Raw genomic sequence first — 19081 nt, 5'->3', positions numbered from 1 at the left:
TGTGATGCTGGGAGGGATTGGGGGCAGGAGGAGAAGGGGACGACCGAGGATGAGATGGCTGGATGGCATCACGGACTCGACGGACATGAGTCTGAGTGAATTCCGGGAGATGTTGATGGCCTGGCGTGCTGCGATTCATGAGGTCACAAAGAGACAGGACTGAGCGACTGAAATGAACTGAACTGAGCTGAACTTAACTGAACTTGGCTCCAAATGGTTTATCTTGGGCCATAAAAGGATTAACTTGAATCTTGAAGAAGGGCAGATCACCATACAAATAGTTTCATTTACATAGATCAGAGGATAACATAGTGGAAGTAGGTTCTGAGCCCAAAAGGCAGAACTGGCTTGAAGACAGAGTTTGGGGTAAATGCATAGTACATTAGCATAGCTTAAGATAAACATTTCCATAAAAAAGGCAATGGTTAACTTTGATTGAAACCAGGTGTCATATGGCAACACAGAATTTTAAGAGAAACCTCCTTTTAAATTTGCATAGAGAAGGAAAAAATATCCCTAGTTTGTTTCCTCCTGCCGCTTAAGAGAGATAAAATGTCTGACACTTGCAGGCTAATTCCTCCGTTTGGAGACCACTGGCCTTCCTGCCTGTTACCCTCTCAGCCCGGCCCCCCCACCCCCACCCTCCCTTCTGCTCTGAGCATCCTCTGCGGAAGGTCCTTCTCCCACTCCCAGGGGACACTCATTAGGGTACACACAGCACAGGGTTGTCAGCACCTCAGCAGAGGAGTGGATGGAGGTGCTCTGGGCCCAAGGCCCTTTTATCTTGATCTTGGGCTCTGCCCTCAGGTGTGAGAAGTGACCTGGGCATGAGAAGACTGCCTCCTGCCACCCATGTGGCTCCTGTGACTGGTGACACTGGCAGCTCCTCTCTGCCTCCCTCCATTTAGCTCTTGGCAGCTGCTCCCAACCAGGAATAGGACTGCTTAGAAAAGGTGGCAGGGAAGAAAATCCCTACCTATAATTCCTCCCCATTCTCTCTCCCTGAAAGATACCCACCTTGATTAATTTTAGACCTTGAATTCCCGACTCTTTTTTTTTGTTTTTTTCTTGTCTCCCAAATCTTAATTCAAAGGTTCTGAGCAATCTGGTTTAAATCAAGTTTCACAGAATTTTCCAACTCTATTAGTGAGAGAGAGAGAGTGTGTGTGTGTGTACCTTCAGGGGCAGGAGTTTGGTTTTGTTTGTATATGTATATGTTCCACAACAACTAAGAACCTCATTTAAAGAGTCATACAGACCTGAGAGAATCATTCTGCCACCTACTGGCTGCACGATGTTGTGATAACTCATCTAGAGCCAGACATCCTGGAATGTGAAGTCAAGGGGGCCTTAGGAAGCATCACTATGAACAAAGCTAGTGGAGGTGATGGAATTCCAGTTGAGCTATTTCAAATCCTGAAAGATGATGCTGTGAAAGTGCTGCACTCAATATGCCAGCAAATTTGGAAAACTCTGCAGTGGCCACAGGACTGGAAAATGTCAGTCAAAGAAAGGCAATGCTAAAGAATGCTCAAACTACTGCATAATTGCACTCATCTCACATGCTAGTAAAGTAATGCTCAAAATTCTCCAAGCCAGGCTTCAGCAACACGTGAACCGTGAACTTCCAGATGTTCAAGGTGGTTTTAGAAAAGGCAGAGGAACCAGAGATCAAATGGCCAACATCCGCTGGATCATGGAAAAAGCAAAAGAATTCCAGAAAAACATCTATTTCTGCTTTAGTGACTATGCCAAAGCCTTTGACTGTGTGGATGACAATAAACTGTGGAAAATTCTGAAAGAAATGGGAATACCAGACCACCTAACCTGCCTCTTGAGAAATCTGTATGCAGGTCAGGAAGCAACAGTTAGAACTGGACATGGAACAACAGACTGGTTCCAAATAGGAAAAGGAGTATGTCAAGGCTGTATATTGTCACCCTGCTTATTTAACTTCTATGCAGAGTACATCATGAGAAACGCTGGGCTGGAAGAAACACAAGCTGGAATCAAGAATGCTAGGAGAAATATGAATAACCTCAGATATGCAGATGACACCACCCGTATGGCAGAAAGTGAAGAGGAACTAAAAAACCTCTTGATGAAAGTGAAAGAGGAGAGTAAAAAAGTTGGCTTAAAGCTCAACATTCAAAAAATGAAGATCATGGCATCTGGTCCCATCACTTTATGGGAAATACATGGGGAAACAGTGTAAACAGTGTCAGACTTTTTTTTTTTTTTTTTTTATGGTCTCCAAAATCACTACAGATGGTGATTGTAGCAATGAAATTAAAAGACGCTTACTCCTTGGAAGTTTGACCAACCTAGATAGTATATTGAAAAGCAGAGATATTACCTTGCCAACAAAGTTCCGCCTGGTCAAGGCTATGGTTTTTCCAGTGATCATATATGGATGTGAGAGTTGGACAGTGAAGAAAGCTGAGTGCCAAAGAATTGATGCTTTTGAACTGTGGTGTTGGAGAAGACTCTTGAGAATCCCTTGGACTGCAAGAAGATCCAACCAGTGCATCCTAAAGGAGATCAGTCCTGGGTGTTCATTGGAAGGACTGATGCTGAGGCTGAAACTCCAATATTTTGGCCATCTCATGTGAAGAGTTGACTCATTGGAAAAGACTGATGCTGTGAGGGATTGGGGGCAGGAGGAGAAGGGGACGACAGAGGATGAGATGGCTGAATGGCATCGCTGACTCAATGGACATTAGTTGAGTGAACTCTGGGAGTTGGTGATGGACAGGGAGGCCTGGTGTGCTGTGATTCATGGGGTCGCAAAGAGTTGGACACGACTGAGCGACTGAACTGAGGTCACTTTGTGCAGTATGAACCCTACAGTGTTGACATATGTGGTCTGTATGTAGTTGAATACACCACTACTTAGAAATATTACAGAGATGATGAGAGAGACTAAATATGTGAAGATATGTATGTGTGTGGATGTATACGCACCTACACCCTCACACACACGTATGTATCTCACCATGCTTCTCTCTGCATCTGGAATTGCCTGGTGCTCAGCCTTCTCTAAATTGTTCTGCCTCTTAAATGCCTTATCTCTCCTTTGCCCCATCCCTCATTGGGTTTCAATTCCCTCATTGAATTCTATTCTTCACTGGGTTCCATCCGTCACCTTCAGAAGTAAGTTTCCTGGACCACTAAGGAGGTTTCACCTTGGGGTCTACAATGAGCCAGTCTCTGCTGATGGATTGTTGAGGGCTTTGTAGACCTTGGCTACATCTCCAGTATAGGCTTTGCTACTTCCATTTAGAAATGTTCTTCTTAAGCTGAAATGGCTTACTTTTTTTCTACTGTAATTTGTTTCTGCTTGTCAAACTCCTATGCTTTATTCCATGTTTTATGTTCTACTGAAACTGTTTTGTTCAAATATAACTTGCTGTGATATTCTTTTTGTGTCTTTTCTCTGAAATACATTTAAAACAAACTTTCCTTGAATCCCTCAGCTTAGGTCTTATATGTCTGTCTCCCTCATCAGCTCCTAATATAGGACTATGCATTCAATGGCTATTGAGTTTTAAAATTTGTTGATTAATATTAGTGTTAATTTTCCTTTGATGATGACTTATGCCATCATCAACAGAATTCTTACTCTGAGATGTTCATATTACAGTGTACAAACCCTATCATCTTGCATAAATTTTCTCCTTGAATACCTGGGTATGGTTCATGCTGTTTCAAAGAGTATATTTAATTAGTAATTTTGATTACTTTGCTCATGCAGGTAGCTTTGATTCAGGAGTCCAGTCTATTCATTCCAAAGACAATGGGATGTGGAAATTATTCTGTCCATGCCTCTGCCATCACAAAGGGCACTGCCCTAAAATACCAGTTAACTTGACTTGGGTTTAGCAACATGATGTAACATCTTTGCAACTGGGTTTAGATCTCAATGGCTTGGGTACCATTTTAACATAAATGATGTGCACTAGTAAAGGACTGATTTTCTGAGAGAACATGTTTCTTCAGTGGTCAGGCCTTCATAATCTCAGGAGACAGGAGAGAAGAATGCTGACCCCTAGTGAGAATTAATGCAGACAGTGAATTTTGCTCTGTTTTCTAGATCCCACACTATGCATATGAGTGATTCTTATTCATTTCCTTCTACCCCAAACATCTACTTATATTAACAACGATAAATTAATACTCAAAAATTACTAGAATATGTACCTAGTGATTTTTTTATAAGTAAAATAGTTTAAGCATGGCAAAAAATATCACTACATTAATTGAGAGAGACACATGTATCCCAATGTTGACTGCAGCACTGTTTACAATAGCTAGGGCATGGAAGCAACCTAGATGTCCATTGGCAGATGAATGGATAAGGAAGTAGTGGTACATATTGACACAATGGAATATTACTCTGCTACAAAAAGGAACACATTTGAGTCAATTCTAATGAGGTGGATGAAATGGGAGCTTATCCTACAGAGTGAAGTAAGTCAGAAAGAGAAACACAAATACTGCACATTAATGCATATATAGAAGACTCTAGGGCTCAGACGGTAAAGTGTCTGTCTACAATGCAGGAGACCTGGGTTCGATCCCTGGGTTGGGAAGATCTCCTGGAGAAGGAAATGGCAATCCACTCCAGTACTATTGCCTGGAAAATCCCATGGACAGAGGAGCCTGGTAGGCTACAGTCCCTGGGGTCGCAAAGAGTCGGACACGACTGAGCGACTTCACTTAATGCATATATATGGAATTTAGAAGACGGCAATGATGATCCTGTATGCAAGGCAGTAAAAGAGACACAGATGTAAAGAACAGGCTTTTGGGATCTGTGGGAGAAGGCAAGGGTGGGATGATTTGAGAGAATAGCATTGAAACATGTGTATTACCATGCGTAAACAGATGACCAGGGGAAGTTTGATGCGTGAAGCAGGGCACTGAAAGCTGGTGCTCTGGGGCAACCCAGAGGGACGGCGGGGAGGGAAGCGGGAGGGAAGTCAGGTCTGGGGGACACATGTGCACCTGTGGCTGATTCATGTCAATGTATGGCAAAACCCACCACAATATTGTAAAGCAATTATCCTACAATTAAAAAAAAGTAATTAAGAAAATATCACCACATTAAAAACCTATACGGGGCAAGGCATCATTTTAAAAACAACCACCTGAGAGAAAACAAAATATACAAATCAGTAATAGGTCAAAATTCAAAATAAACAGAAATTTATTATAATTTTATAGAAAATAAATAAACCTACCTAACATGTATAATATCATGTAAGAATCGAATTGCCAGTCTATGTCCGATGTAGGATATGGCATGCTTGGGGCTGGTATGCGGGGATGACCCAGAGAGATGTTGTGGGGAGGCGGGTGGGAGGGGGGTTCATGTTTGGGAACGCATGTACACCTGTGGTGGATTCATGTCAATGTATGCCAAAACCAATACAGAATTGTAAAGTAAAAATTAAATAAATAAATAAATAAATAAATTTAAAAAAAAAAGAAAATAAATAAACCTACCTAGAAACTAATGGACAAAATGCAAGAACAAATAGCTTAGGAAGAAATTCACATGAGTAATACATTTTGAAATTTATTGTTTCATGTTTGTACGTGCAAGTAACCACAAAGTACAAATAAATAAGAATTACTTTTCAGAAATGAGGCCTATCAGATTTATTCTTTTATACGGGACTGGAACAAATATAAAAGGGGTAACAAAACTCAGTATTGCTGAAGGTGATCAGAAGTGGATCTTAAGTTGTTAGAATTATAAATTGGCCTAGCCATCTGAATGGAAGTTTGGTGATTCATTATTCAACACATAATTACTCTTTGTATACAAATTAGCTTTAAGATGAACATACTCTTTAAAACAGGCATTGAACTTCTAAGAATGTAACCTGAGGAAAAAAGGTTTTATAAAAATTATATGTGTAAGAATAATTGCTACAGGAACTTAAAATAATAACAAAAGTTAGAAAAGTTACAAGATATATCAGAATATATAACAAATTATGTTTTTACTGACCAGCAAAAAGTAATTCAAAAATATAATTTTAGAATTTGCTAAAGTATAAAAAATATATAAAGTCTAAAATATGATCCTTGTGTAAAATTTTTTGGTAAAAGAGAAGACTTTATTGAAATACATTATAAAGTACCAAAATAAGTAGAGTTATATTGTATTTATGGATGAATAAAAATTATCATAAAATTTGTCACTCCTTCACAAATTAATGAAAATATCTTGTGACATTTTCATCACAGTTCTAAAGATGTTTTGTCTTTCTTCATTTTCATTTGTGGGACATGACAAACTGACTCTAAAATTTATAAAAAAAAAAAGAGCAGAGATCTAGTAATTGTTAAAACAATCTTAGGGAGCAGAACAAAATCATGGAACCTGTATGATTAGATAGTGCAACTGATTTTACACCTACATTAATGAAGGCAGCAGGATAGTCTCACAGGGACAAATTGACAATGAAAATGATCATCAGTCCAACTACAGAAGTGCACATATGTGGAAATTCAGTTATGACTGAGTAGGTATTTTAGATTAGTGGTGAAAGTGAAATATTTGCTTATGATAAGGAGACAACTGTTATGCACTTGGAAAAAATGAAATTGTACAAAAATTATCTCTAGGTTGAATAAAGGCCTTAACTTTTTAAAAACTTCTTACTTTATATTGGTGTATAGCCAATTAACAATGCGATCTTTTCAGGCACACAGCAACGTCATTCGGCCATGCATATACATGTATCCATTCTGCCCCAAACTCCCTTAACTTCTGAAGGAAAGCAAAATTTTACAACTTTCTAAAGAAAACTGAAAAGAACAGATTTCTGAATTTACAAATGGTTGAGAAGTCTTAAAATCATGAAAAGTGCAAACAATACAATGTTGCAAAATGCAGTTATATTAAAAATAAAACACTTTCTAATTAAATGACAGTATTAAAGGCAAACAGGAAAACAATTTATTTGGGAAAGATACAATTCATTTAATAATAGTGCATTAGTAACCAGGATATGTGAAGAACACTTACAGATCCTAACAAAAAGAAATTAAAAATAGAAAAATAGTTTTAAAATAAAAACAGAAAATTCATAGGAGAGAAAATCCAAATGAGCAACATAAAAAGATGCTCATGATCATTACTAAGCAAGAAAGACACATTACAACTGCAATAGTATACCAATTCATATGCATCAAATGGCAGTTATTTTAAGTCCAGTAACAACACATAGAAAGGGTGATTCTTATATTAATATATCATAAGTAGAACTAGAAACTGATAAGAGGAGATTAGAGTGATGGACATGATCTAAAACACAACAGCCCCACTTGTAGGGGCTTAACTTAGAGAATCTCTCCAACATATATGAAAGCAAACAAAAATCTCCATAGCTACAATATTTATACAGCAAAGAGAGCAAACAATCTAAGTGCTTATCTAAAAAAAGAGGAAGGATAAAATCAAGCTCTCAAGCTGTACTCATAGATGGATACTATACATTGTAGAAAGAAACTATAGCTACACAAATCAGCTTGAATAACTCACAAAGTCATGTTTAAAGAAGACAGAAAGTTACAGATGAGTCACTCAAGTATGATGCCATTACTATAAAATTGAAAACACACAACTATTATATATATATATAGTGTCAGAGTTATGAAGATGGAATAAAACATGAAGGAATATCTTAAAAACTTGCTTTAAACCAGATTGTATGTAGTCATTAATAACATTGGGGAAGAAAAAGGTAGTGTTGGGCAGAGCAAGGGGTAGGGATGGAGGCAGGATGGTTCCAAGAAGGAAAGGCAGAAGTCCTCAAGAAAGGCAGGAGTCCACCCTTCAGAAAAAAACAAGTGGGGAAGGACAAGAGGACTTTCCCTCCCTGCCTTCATTTCTGAGCAGCCATATTCCTTGCTGGTCACAGATGTCCTGAGCCACGTGGAGGAAACTGCCAGTCATCACCTGTCACAGGAACCACTTGGGTGGAAGGCAGCAGTCTTCTCATGCCCAGGTACCGTCTCACATCTGAGGGTAGAGCGCAAGGCTGGGATAAAAGGGCACTGGGGCCCGAGCACCTCCATCCACTCCTCTCCTGGGCTGCTGACAACGCTGTGCTGCGTATGCACTGGTGAGTGTCCACTGGGAACGGGAGCAGGGCTTTCTACAGAAGATGCTCAGACCAGAGGGAAGGACGTGTGGAGGCTTTGCAATGTGTCCACATGCCTGTGTGTGTGTGTGTGTCGAGATGGGGAGGGTGAGAAGAGGACGAGACTGGTCTTTTTTAGCAGAATAACAAGTCTTGGGAAGGCTGAGGGAAAGGGCAATGAGGAGGCTGGGAACCTGGGTAGGAGGAGCTGTGGAGTTGTGACTGAGTGCTCTAGAGAATCCCAGTTGATGTGGTTTTTGGTCAGTGAGCTGAAGGATTTGCAACATTGATCATCATGCTAACCTACAGCTGTGTTCAAAAAGGGATGCTCGTCTCTGAAAACATAACTGTCCTCCTGGAAAAGCAGAGATGGTGACAGTAGTGCCCAGCCAGGAGAGAGGAAATCAGAACTGACTGACCTCTTTTAAACTCTCAGATTAGTGGGTCTGCAGAAGTGAAGAGGCAAACCCCAAAGCTTGGTGCTGAGGTATTAGTTTGTGGTGAGTGTCTGTGGAGAATGCAGAGCACTGGACTAGCTCAAGGGCCTGTGTGCAAGTCCCAGCTTATATTAATTAAAAAGCTACTTCTGAGCAATCTCCAACATCCTTTGAGATTGTGAACATCTATGTCCCTATAGGACAAGAATATCTAGGAAATTTTCCAAAAGGGAATGACTATTTTCCCTAAAGATGACTTCATTTCTAGACTGCTTCTTGGATTTTTTTTTCATAATTTTTACGGTATAATTATAGTAGATCTCCTACATACTGGATGTTTGGGTTTAAGAACATTTTCTTATTATTTGGTCTCAGTTTTTCTAATTATAAAGCAGGAGAACATTTGACATTAAAAAATAGAAGCTATGAGAGCATTTGAGCAACTACTGGAAACAATTAAGCTTTCAGTGTTTATTTATCTAGGACTGCATTAAATAGTTTGTCAAACTAAAGGGGACAGAATGATGGTGAAAGCTCAGGAAGGGGCAGGGAGGTCTCTGTGTGCTGGTCTGACCTGTTCTCTGACTCTCCCTCAGCTCCTGAGCCCACCCACCAAGATGTCCTGCCAGCAGAACCAGCAGCAGTGCCAGCCCCCTCCCAAGTGCACCCCCAAGTGCCCCACCCCTAAATGCCCCCCAAAGTGTCCCCCAAAGTGCCCCCCCGTCTCCTCCTGCTGTGGTGTCAGCTCCGGGGGCTGCTGCAGCTCCGGGTCTGGGGGCTGCTGCCTGAGCCACCACAGGCGCCGCAGGTCTCACCGCTGCCGACCCCAGAGCTCTGACTGCTGCAGCCAGCCCTCGGGGGGAGCTGGGTGCTGCGGAGTGGGGAGTGGTCAGTCCTCTGGAGGCGGCTGCTGCTGAAGTGGACCCTGAGCCAAGAAGAGCTGACCTGGGGACAACAAATGGACAAACACTTCCTCCTTCTCCTGCCCCTCCTGCTGGGCCTGCCCCAGTTGCTGGGGGTCTGGGTGAGGCTTTGAGCTCTGGTCCAGGGAGTACTTTTCCTTGGGTCCAGGAGCCCCAAACTCCCTCCCAAATCCATTTATTCACCTCCTTTTCATATGTGTGGAATCTCTGAGAACCCCAAAGCACAGACCCCGTGTCCCTCTGCGGCTTCTCTTTTTGCATAAACCAACATGATGTGAAACAATAAAGCTAGAAGTCTGCATTCCTTCTTGTCTGAAATGATGTTTTTATCCCTACATCATCTTTCTCATACTCTGTACTCAACTTCTGGTTCCCCTAATGCCTCAGTATGTACAGACCTGGTTCAAATTTGCCACTTGTGCCGCTAATGCCCTTTATAGCAAAACAAAAAATGTATTGATTCAGAGTCTAATCCAGGATCCAATGCTGCATTTAGTTGCCATGATTCTTCAATCTCCTCCTACCTGTGACAGCCCTTAGGTTTTTTGTCCATAATGTCCTGGGCATATTTAAGGAGCTCTTGGTTTAGTGGACAAACCCTCAGTTGGGGTTTGTCTGGGGGTTTTCTTAACTAGATGTGATTATGTAATTATGTAAGGGATCCCACAGAAGTGATGCTATGTCTGTAGCACATGAGGGCCTGATATCATGCCTCACATAATGTGTAACTGACTCATTCCTGGGATTCTGAAAATTGGAATGCAAATATTTGGAAAGATTCTGAAAAGGCAAAACATTGAATTTCTAGGTTCAGATCTATTATTATCGTTGTTGTTGTTTGTAGTAGAAGCAGACCTTTCTACCCCATCTGAGTAGATTAAACCTGTATTGTCCCAGGAAATGCTAATGACCTCGGCATAAGAAGTAGCCTTGCGAAAAACTACTGGTTCTCACCTGTACCACCCCGTTATCTCCCTTTACTCCTAGATAAGTGAACTGAAGTCCCAGTAGACCTCAAAAGGCGAAAAATAAAGTGTGACCCACAAGCAAGTGTACTACACTCTGCAAGAACTACATGATGTTTTCTGATTTATATACATACAAACCCAGGGCATATGTGTGTAATGGATATTACTGCTGCTACCGGGCCGGGATAATTGTGGGAAGGACTTAAAGTTGTATCAGGCCAAATTTATGGATTTAAATCAGCCAGGTAGATATTCTAGGTTTAACATTATAACTTTGGGGGTTAGAAAGGGCTCTAACAAATGGTTGATTGGCTATAACATGAAGCAAAGGCAGTCTCCACTAAATGAAGATGAAACACCAGAACTGCCTTAGTTTACTGCAGAGGAAGGGATCTGGAGGCTTGCTGTTATTGGAATCTAGGGTGAAGTTGTCATTTAAGATCTGCTTACCCACCCCAGAAGGGTCCAGAAGACTCACCTTTTACAATGACCAGGAGAAATCAATTGTAAGGGGGAGCTCTGGCATCCTTGAAGAGTTCTGCGATGGTTATTCTCTATAAGCCAAAAACTACAATGGAATCTGATGTCACCAAAATGAGAAACCTAAACACAATAGGGATAATCGGATCCCAGGACAGCAGGACCAAGTGTCAACACTTAGTCACCCATAGCAAAATGGGTGTGGCTACTGTAATGCATGACAGGGTCAATGCAGCAGTCAGTGTGTTCTGACCACCAGGGCGCTCTATCTCTGCTAGTTAATCTCTGCTTACTTAGAAGTGAAGTAAATGTCAAGTCTACCAAATTTTCACTTGATATATGTAAATTTAAGAGTTCTAAGTCAAATGAACAAAACTGAGTCATAAAAAGAGAGAATCATGTTCCGCCAATCAATTTCTAGTCTTGAGCTTGTTTATAAAACCCAGAACTCTTTGAATGAAGGAGAGGCCAGTTCCCTTTGAAGAAAAACCCTGGTACACTGCTCAAGAGTTAAATACTGTCAGTCTTTCCCTCAATCTTCCTCAAAGGAACCTATAATCTTTAACCAGGGTAACTGTGGATACACATGGGTTCAGCAGCGTGAATTTTCACTCACTATGACTGACATGCCTATAAAGACCAACACTGAGTTCAAGTAAGACACTATTACTAGGGTTGATGAGCCAGCTACCTGGAAGCAGGTTGACTATATCAGGACATATCATGAAATGGCAATGTTCTGTTCTTACTGGTATAAAGACTTTCTCTGAATCAAGGCAAATTGAAAGTGGTCAAACAGGAGATGACAAGAGTGAACATCAACATTCTAGGAATCCGTGAACTAAGATGGACTGGAATGCGTGAATTTAACCCAGATGACCATTATATCTACTACTGTGGGAAGGAATCCCTTAGAAGAAATGGAGTAGCCATCATAGTCCACAAAAGAGTCCAAAATGCAGTACTTGGATGCAGTCTCAAAAACGACAGAGTGATCTCTGTTTGTCTCCAAGGCAAACCATTCAATGTCATGGTAATCCAAGTCTATGCCCCGGCCAGTAATGCTAAAGAAGCTGAAGTTGAACAGTTCTATGAAGACCTACAAGACCTTCTAGAACTAACTCCCAAAAAAGATGTCCTTTTCATTATAGGGGACTGGAATGCAAAAGTAGGAAGTCAAGAAACACCTGGAGTAACAGGCAAATTTGGCCTTGGAGTACAGAATGAAGCAGGACAAAGGCTAATAGAGTTCTGCCAAGATAACACACTGGTCATAGCAAACACCCTCTTCCAACAACACAAGAGAAGACTCTACACATGGACATCACCAGATGGTCGACACTGAAATCAGACTGATTATATTCTTTGCAGCCAAAGATGGAGAAGCTCTATACACTCAGCAAAAACAAGACTGCGAGCTGACTGTGGCTCGGATCATGAACTCCTTATTGCCAAATTCAGACTGAAATTGAAGAAAGTGGAGAAAACCACTCGATCATTCAGATATGACCTATATCACAGAGGATGAGATGGTTGGATGGCATCACCGACTCGATGGACATGGGTTTGGGTGGACTCCAGGAGTTGGTGATGGACAGGGAGGCCTGGCGTGCTGCGGTTCATGGGGTCGCAAAGAGTGGGACATGACTGAGCAACTGAACTGAACTGGATATGGATTTGTCTTCCTTGCATGCAATTCTTCTGTCAAAATTCTCATCTGAGGACTTATAGAATGTCTTATTTATCATCATGGTGCTTCACAAGACACTGTTTCTCTGACACTTAATTTTATGTGTTGGTCTGAATGGCCATGGGATGCCCAAGGTAAGTGATATTTCTAGATATGTCTGTGATGGTGTTTCTGAATGAGGCTAGTATTTGAATCAGTGGATTCATAAAAATAGACTACTCTTCCCATTGTAGGTTTGGAATTATGCAGTCTATTGGGAACCTGAAAAGAACAGAAGGCAGAGGATGGAAAAATTGGCCCTTTTAAAATTCTTGACCAATTTCTTGAGTTGAAGCACTGAACTTTTCCTTGGTTTTTCTGACTCTCAGGCTTTCAGACCCAGACTGGAATCCATACCACTGGCTCCCCTGCTTCTTGGGCCTTCAGACGTGGACTGAATCATACCACCAGCTTTCCTGGGTTTTCAACTTGCAGATATCAGATCATGGATTTCTTAGTATCCTTAATTACACGAACCCATTTAAAAATATATATATATATCTTCATATATATATTATATAATATACTTATATATGTATATACATTATATATATTACATTATATACATTATATATATGTATATACATTATATATATTACATTATATACATTATCTATCTATCTATCTATCTATATATATATATATATATATCACACACACACAGTGCTAGTGTTAAGTCTCTCAGTCCTGTCTGACTCTTTGTGACCCCATGAGTTGTGGCCTGGCAGACTTCTCTGTCCATGGGGTTTTCCAGACAAGAATACTGGAGCAGGTTTCCACTTCCTCCTCCAGGGGATCTTCTCAACCTAGGGATTGAACCTGAGTCTCTTGCATCTCCTGCATTGGAAGGCAGATTCTTTACCACTGCATCAATATACATATATGTGTATATATACATGGGTATGTATATATATGTGTGTATAAAATCATATTTTTTTCTGTTTCTCTGGAGAACACTGACAAATACAGCAAGTGAAACAAAGCAATGTGTCTGCTTATGGAATTCACTCTTCCTACCATGTTCCACATCATCCTCAAGCAGCTGGCTTGATCAAACTGTGGAATGGCCTTTTGAAGACCTACTTACAGAACCAGGATAGTGGCAATACCTTTCAGGGTTGGGGCAAGGCTCTTTAGGAGGCCGCATATGCTCAAAATCAGCAATCAATATTATGGCTCTCTTTCTTCTATAACCAGACTATATAGGTCCAGGAATCAAAGTTGGAAATAGAGTGATACCACACACACTATTACCTTTAGAGATTTACTACCAAAATTTTTGCTTCCTGTCCCTGTGATCTTATGCTGGTCAAGAGGTCTTAGTTCCTGAGAGAGGAATGCTTCCACCAGGACTCACAGTAATTCCATTGAACTGGAAGTTAAGACTGCCACCCAGCCACTTTGGCATCCTTATGCCTCTGAATCAAATGAGAAAGAAGGGTGTTAATGCACTTGATGGAGTGACTGAGTCTGATTACCATTAGGAAGTTGGAATACTACTTCAGAATGGGTGTAGTGAAGAATATATATGGAATATGGCAGATGACTTAGGGCATATCTTATTACCACCATACCCTTTGATGACAGATAATGGAAAACTACAACAGTCTACTTCAGACAGGAGTACTAATGGTCCAGACCCTTCAGGAATTAATGTTGGGTCACCCCATTAGGTAAAAAAGAACCACAATCAGGACTTTAATTATTACTAGTATATCATCCATATTTTGTTATAAATATGTTTGTATGTATGTGTATCTATAATGTCTTTGTTTTATTCCCTTTCTAATCTTGCTCACATAACATAAGATGTATTGAGTAATGCATTGAAACGTTATCTAACTTTGCTGCTGCTGCTAAGTCACTTCAGTCATGTCTAACTCTGTGCGACCCCATAGACGGCAGCCCACCAGGCTCCCCCGTCCCTGGGATTTTCCAGGCAAGAACACTGGAGTGGGTTGCCATTTCCTTCTCCAGTACATGAAAGTGAAAAGTGAAAAATGTCAAGGCTATCAGGGAGAAGAGGAAACATCACTCAAAGAACTTGTATCCTCTTTTGGGGAAAAGGTTAGTGCATTTTCTGTTGTACACAGCATAGTTGTGCATAGTGTTATCTGGAAATGTAACTTTATCATTGTCTTTATTTGGAGAATAAATATGGTGTAAGGAGATGTGTACAGGTGCCAAGCTGACAAGGGGTAAACTGTGATGGTTACCTTTATGTGTTAACTTGGTGAGGCCATGGTACCCAGAATGTAAGTCAAAAACCAGTCTAGATGTTGCTGTGAAGGTATTTCTTTGCATGTGATTAACATATAAATCATAAAAGGTTCATATAGTCAAAGCTATGGTTTTTCTAGTAGTCATGTATGGATGTGAGAATTGGTCCATAATGAAGTCTGAGCCCTGAAGAACTGATGCCTTTGAACTGTGGTATTGGAGAAGACTCTTGAGAGTCCCTTGGACTTCAAGAAGATGAAACCAGTCAATCCTAAAGGAAATCAACCCTGAATATTCATTGGAAGGACTGATGCTGAAGCTCCAATCCTTTGGCCACCTGATGCAAAGAACTGACTCACTGTAAAAGACCCTGATGCTTGGAAAGATGGCAAGAGGAGAAAGGGATGACAGAGGACGAAATGGTTGGACGGCATCATCGACCCAATGGACATGAATTTGAGCAAGCTCCGGGAGATGGTGAAGTAGAAGGAAGCTTGGTGTGCTGCAGTCTATGGGGCTGCAAAGAGTTAAATGTGGCTGAGTGACTGAGCAACAACGTGTAAACCAGTAGATTTTGAGTAAATAGATAACCCTCTAGAGTGTGAGTGACTTCATCCTATCAATTGAAAGCTTTAAAAGAAAAGACTAACACTCTAAAAGAAGAGGGAATTCTGTCTACAGACAGCCCTCAGAATGCAGGCTCTAACATCAACTCTTTCATGAATCTTCAACCTGTGCTTACTCTACAGATACCAAACTTACAAGCCCCCACAACTGTGGGAGCCAATACCTTGGAATAAATCTCATTACATGCATGTTCATGCCCTATGGGTTCTCTTTCTCTGAAGATTCCTGACTAACACAATATGTGTGAATATGTATGTATATGAGAAATGAAGGCACTCTGTGTCCTGTGTCCATTGTGGTTTTATATGTTTTTAGACTTATGAGACAAATTTATATATTAAGTAAAGCAATTCCTTATCAGGTATGTATTGTAATTTTTTTGGAGTGGGAAGTCAAGTGGGCCTTAAGAAGCATTACTACAAACAAAGCTAGTGGAGTTGATGGAATTCCAGCTGAGCTATTTAAAATCCTAAAAGATGATGCTATTTAAAGTGCTGCACCCAGTATGCCTGCTAATTTGGAAAACTCAGCAATGGACATAGGCCTTGAAAAGAATTTCATTCCAATCCCAAAGAAGGGAAGTGCCAAAGAATGTTCAAACTACTGTACAACTGTGCTCATTTCACATGCTAACAAGGTCATGCTTAAAATCCTTCAAGCTAGGCTTTCGCAGTATATCAACCGAGAGCTTTCAGGTGTTCAAGCTAGATTTAGAAAAGGCTGAGGAACCAGAGATCAAATTAACAACATCTACTAGATCATAGAAAAAGCCAGACAATGCCAGAAAAACATCTACTTCTGCTTCATTGACTATGCTATGGCCTGACTGTGTGGATAATAACAAACAGTGGAAAATTCTTAAATATATGGGAATATCAGACCACCTTGCCTGTATCATGAGAAACTTGTATGCAGGTCAAGAAGCAATGGAACTGGACTGGAACGCTTGTCATGGAACAGTGGACAAGTTCAAAATTGGGAAGGAGTACATCAGGGCTGTGTATTATCACTCTGCTGATTTAACTTACATGCAGAGTACATCATGCAAAATGCCAGGCTGGTTGAATCACAAGCTGGCATCAAGACTGCAGAGAGAGATAGCAACAACCTCAGATATGCAAATGATACAATCCTAATGGCAGAAAGTGAGGAGGAACTAAATAGTCTTTTGATGAATGTGAAAAAAGAAAGAAAAAAGCTTGGGGCTGGTGCACGGGGATGATCCAGAGAGATGATATGGGGTGGGAGGTGGGAGGGGGGTTCAGGATTGGGAACTCATGTACACCCATGGCAGATTCATGTCAATGTATGGCAAAACCAATACAGTATTGTAAAGTAAAATAAAGTAAAAATAAAAATTAAAAATTAAATAAAATAAAAACTAAGATCATGGCATCTGGTCCTATCATTTCATGGCAAATAGAAAGGGAAAAAATGGAAACTGTGACAGACTTATTTTATTTTCTTGGGCTCCAGAATCACTGTGGATGGTGACTACAGCCATAAAATTAAAAGATATTTCCTTCTTGGAAGAAAAGCTATGATGAACATAGATAGCATATTAAAAAGCAGAGATGTCACTTTGCCCACAAATTCTGTATAGTCAAAGGTATGTTTTTTCCAATAGTCATGTACAGATACGAAAGCTGGACCATAAAGAAGTCAGGGAACTGAAGAATTGACACTTTCGAATTGTGGTGCTGGAGAAGACACTTGAGAGTACCTTGGACAGTAAGGAGATCAAATCTGTCAATCCTAAAGGAAATCAACCCTGAATGTTCATTGGAAGGACTGATGCTGAAGCTGAAACTCCAATACTTTGGCCACCTGATATAAAAAGCCAACTCATTGGAAAAGACCCTGATGCTGGGAAAGATTGAAGGCAGGAGGAAAAGAGGATGACAGAGGAAGAGATGGTTGGATGGCATAACTGGCTCAATGGACATGAGTTTGAGCAAACTCTGGGAGATGGTTAAGGACAGGGAAGCCTGGCGTGCTGCAGCCCATGGGGTTACAGAGTAGGACACAACTTAGTGAGTGAACAACAACAAATCTTACCTGTGGTACTTTATGCTATATAAAAATTATTTGATGTAATTTATCAATTCTTTCCTTTATATATGACGGATTTTGTGCCACTCTTAAAACATCTTCACTCTCTTAATAATTAAGCAATAATCATTTAGAAATTATATTTCTTTAGATTATTGATTACCATTTATGACTTCAAAGGAAGATTTGCATGAAGGGAAAATGTGTTAATGTTCTACTTTGTAGCTCACATAGAGGAGAGTGGGAGGGCAGAGAGGAAAATTAACTCAGCTTGAATTACTTCCCATTAGATCTCCTGCTCCTTGAGAAGATGCAAGAATGATTGTAAAAGTTATAGAACCCTTGGATGAATAGGTGACCTCAGAAAGCCTTTGGTAGTCAAAATGCTTATTTAATGAGGCCAAAGCCATTGACAGCTAATATCCAGGGCCAAAAAGTCAGTCCAAGTGATCCGACTGCAATCATGACCCTGACTCATCACCTAAGTCCAAGCCGATTGATATTTCAGATGCTGCCCTGCTTCAAGGCAGAGGTGTGGACCATATGACCTCTTCACCCCATCATTCTAGGTATCAGGAGCTGGATTCACAACCCATATCTGTGAGCCAGTGCACAGATATTCCTGTCCACTTCCCCATAACTAAGCTCATTGGAACAACCTGGGCCAATGGCATAGCCAGGTGAGACAGGGGCAAATCTCTGCAGGGTGACATGGCCATCACAGCTCACTGTGCCTATCTCAGTGTGAGGTCTTCTAGGAGGAAAACCTGTCATAGGGAAGAGCTACTTGTAAACTACACAGTGCTAATGCTAATGAAAGAATTCTTAAAAATCTATTAACTACATATGTGTGCATAACCTTGTCCCGGTTGCCGAAGGATAATCAGAAATATAAGGCACAGCTTGTCAGATGGTCTGTTAAAATCTCATTTGTAAGATATGTCACATAAAGCATATGGAGTAAGTGAGGCTTGAACTCATCATCTCAGAAAGGAAAATATCATAGAACAAAGCAGAGAAGTAGAGTAAGGATAGATATGCTTACCGTATAGCCAATACAGTAAATCTTGGGAAGAAAAGCAGAAATTGGAGTAGTTGTACAAAGTCATATTACAGAGAGCCTTGCATATCCGTCAAAAATGATAACTTCAATCCTGAACACAGTGTGGAGCCCTGAATGAGGCTTCCTTAAAGGGCAGACGTAATGATTCCTAGAGTGTGGGATGGTGGAAGGAGAACTTGCTTACATCCCAGTAAAGACTGAAGTCAAGGAGAAATCCTAGCAGATGGGAGGCAGTGGTTCATCAGCAGAGGCCATCCACCTTTTCATATGTGGTGCTGAGAATGATAGGGAAGGTAGATTCTACACCTGTATCTGTATCTGAGGCTGTATCTGCATCTCTATCTCTGTCTATAAGGTTTTACAAATATAGTCAATTTTAATTTATAAAATTTTTAAACTATAGTCAATCTAAGTCAATCTAAA

Source organism: Oryx dammah, unplaced genomic scaffold, assembly GCF_014754425.2.
Source record: "Oryx dammah isolate SB20612 unplaced genomic scaffold, SCBI_Odam_1.1 HiC_scaffold_28, whole genome shotgun sequence".
Taxonomy (NCBI): Eukaryota; Metazoa; Chordata; class Mammalia; order Artiodactyla; family Bovidae; genus Oryx; species Oryx dammah.
This window is presented reverse-complemented; position numbering follows the sequence as displayed.